General features: G+C 44.9%; 1 pseudogene; it reads right to left on the bottom strand.

Moving 5' to 3' along the window:
- Positions 1-1,826, bottom strand: part of LOC114631356 — a 2,578-nt pseudogene extending 752 nt beyond the window's left edge.
- Between the last annotated feature and the right edge of the window lie 1,047 nt (positions 1,827-2,873).

Raw genomic sequence — 2,873 nt, 5'->3', positions numbered from 1 at the left:
GCACGTGATCCACCCTTCCTGAGAGTCTCCCGCTGATGGGCACGTGACTCCTCTGCAGTTCCGTAATGGCAAGGGTACATGGGAGAGGAGCTGGGATAGGGACAGTCAACAAAATGATCAGTGATAATCCCCACAGGAGAGAGTGAGGGTGCAGACAGAGGGTGCCCACTGTTCCAACTCGAGCTGCCTAGAAGCCTTCTCTTAAGTCATTCAGTTGAACTTCCCCAAATAAATCCTGTACAAAATGACATATCCACGCCCTTGTTTCCTGGACAGTCTATAGGCTGGTGTCACCCTTGTAAGGTGAGAAGAGACTTCAGCAGCAGTGACCATTGGCTGTATACAGTGTAGGAAATATTGATTTCTGTCACACTTTTCATTCATTTTGTTGTTGTTGCAGAGCTCTTACTTTTAGAATATTAAATTTAAGTGTCGCCTCTAACAATCTGTATCATGTAGTAAAGACCTTTTTTTTTAAGCTTTTGCTAATTTCTTTTTTCTTTTTTTTTTATTAGATATTTTCTTTATTCACATTTCAAATGTTATTCCCTTTCCTGGTTTCCCCCCAGAATTCCCCATCCCATACCCCTCCCCCCTGCTTCTCTGAGGGCGTACCCCTAACCACCTACCCACTCCTACCTCCCTGGCATTCCCCTACACTGGGCATCGAGCCTTCACAGGACCAATGGCTTCTCCTCTCATTGATGTCCGACAAGGCCATCCTCTGCTACATATGTGGCTGAAGCCATGAGTCCCTCCATGTGTATTCTTGTGTTGGTGGTTTAGTCCTGGGAGCTCTTTGCAGGGGGTCTGGTTGGTTGATATTGTTCTTCCTATGGGGTTGCAAACCCCTTCAGCTCCTTCAGTCCTTTCTCTAACTCCTCCGTTGAGGACCCCATGCTCAGTCCAATGGTTGGCTGTGAGTATCCACCTCTGTATTTGTTAGGCTCTGGCAGAGCCTCTCAGGAGACAGCTATATCAGGCTCCTGTCAGCAAGCACTTCTTAGCATCCACAATAGTTTCTGGGTTTGGTGACAGTATATGGGATGGATCCCCAGGTGGAGCAGTCTCTGGATGGCCTTTCCTTCAGTCTCTGCTCCACACTTTGTCCTCATATTTGCTCCCATGAGTATTTTGTTCCCCCTTCTAAAAAGGATTGAAGCACACTTTGGTCTTCCTTTTTCTTGAGCTTCATGTGGTCTGTGAATTGTATCTTGAGTATTCCAAGCTTTTGGGCTAATATCCACTCATCAGTGAGTGTATACCATGTGTGTTCTTTTGTGATTGGGTTACCTCACTCAGGATGATATTTTCTAGTTCCATCTATTTGCCTAAGAATTTCATGAAGTCATTGTTTTTAATAGCTGAGTAGTACTCCATTGGGTACTTACTGCACTTTCTGTATCCATTCCTCTTTTGAGGGACATCTTGCTTGTTTCCAGCTTCTGGCTATTATAAACAAGGCTACTATGAACATAGTGGAACATGTGTCCTTGTTATATGTTGTGGTTTTTCATTCATTTTAAGACACCAAATTTTCAACTCCATGGTCTCTCTCTTGGAAGTCTGGAGTGAGATCTCCACACACATAGATTGCCCCCCAGCAGGCAACTGCCCCAATAGGGCCTTCTTTGATTCATAGGTGACTTCTTGGATGTCTTTGATTGATAAATTGAACCAATCTGAACCCGTCGGGGAAGATGATGAATGGGTGCAAATTGTTTTTCCAAGTTGAGTCTGGACAATCACTTGGACAGTCTTGAGGACAAAAACTTAATAAACCTGTCCAGATCCTTTCTGTCCTGAGAACTGAGATCAATTTCCATTGCTTACTGGCACCCGTGAAGCTACGACACAGAGAGTGGCTCCTGGTTCTCATTTTCAAGGCCATGGCCTCAAAAAGGGGTTGTTTTCTTCTGCTTCAGTGCAGGTGGTGGGGAGGTAGAGCACAGTGTGGGAAATGCAGCTGTCTAACCTTAGCTGCACTTTTGTGACAGCACTGATGCCCTACTTAATATTTCTGTACCCCAGAGTCTTCATAAAAGGTGTTTTTTTCCCAGAAATAAATAATCTGCTTAATTTTAAAGCCTTTTAGGAGAAACAAAAGTGTTTGGGAAGGAATTTGGGGAGCTGAAGATTGAGCTTCTTGTGGAATGTTTGGCAGCAAAGCGCAGGCCGAGGGGGCTCTGGGTTTTCAATTCTATACCACTGATCGACTTGTCTTTGTACCAATATCACGAGGTTGGTTTTTGTTTTTTCTTTTTATCACTTTGTAGTACAGCTTGAGGTCAGGGATAGTGATGCCCCAGATGTTATTTTATTACTGAGAATTGTTTTGGCTATCCTGGATTTTTTGTTTTTCCATATGAAGTTGAAAATTGCTCTTTCCATGTCTGTGAAGAATTGTGTTGGAATTTTTATGCAAATTGCATTGAATCTATAGATTGCTTTTGGTAAGATGGCCATTTTCACGGTTAATCCTACCAATCCATGAGCATGGGAGTGAAGAGACACAGGGAGCCTGCCTCTGCATTTCCCTGCCACACGGGTCTAGAGAAGCTAATGCCCCTTAGGTGCCTCTGGCCTTTGGAGAGGACCCAGCCTGACGCCAGAATATTGCCATCACTCTTCTCCCCTTTCATGGTAGCACTCTCCCCTGATGACACCCCTGCCCCCAGGAGGGCAGATGCCAGACTTGGGAACTGACAGAAGGCCTTCACTGAGGCCAACACTCTCTTTGATTGATAACCAGCTTCCCCAGTACAGATGGCTCCTGCCCTTGAAGGAAGCAGACACCAATATCCTTGAAAGGATAGAAAGTCCACTCTTGGACTACGGGAGAGGGGCAATTAAGTGTTTCCAGACAGCTGTAA

The sequence above is a fragment of the Grammomys surdaster genome, unplaced genomic scaffold, assembly GCF_004785775.1.
Source record: "Grammomys surdaster isolate TR1022 unplaced genomic scaffold, NIH_TR_1.0 358, whole genome shotgun sequence".
Lineage (NCBI taxonomy): Eukaryota > Metazoa > Chordata > Mammalia > Rodentia > Muridae > Grammomys > Grammomys surdaster.
This window is presented reverse-complemented; position numbering and strand designations above follow the sequence as displayed.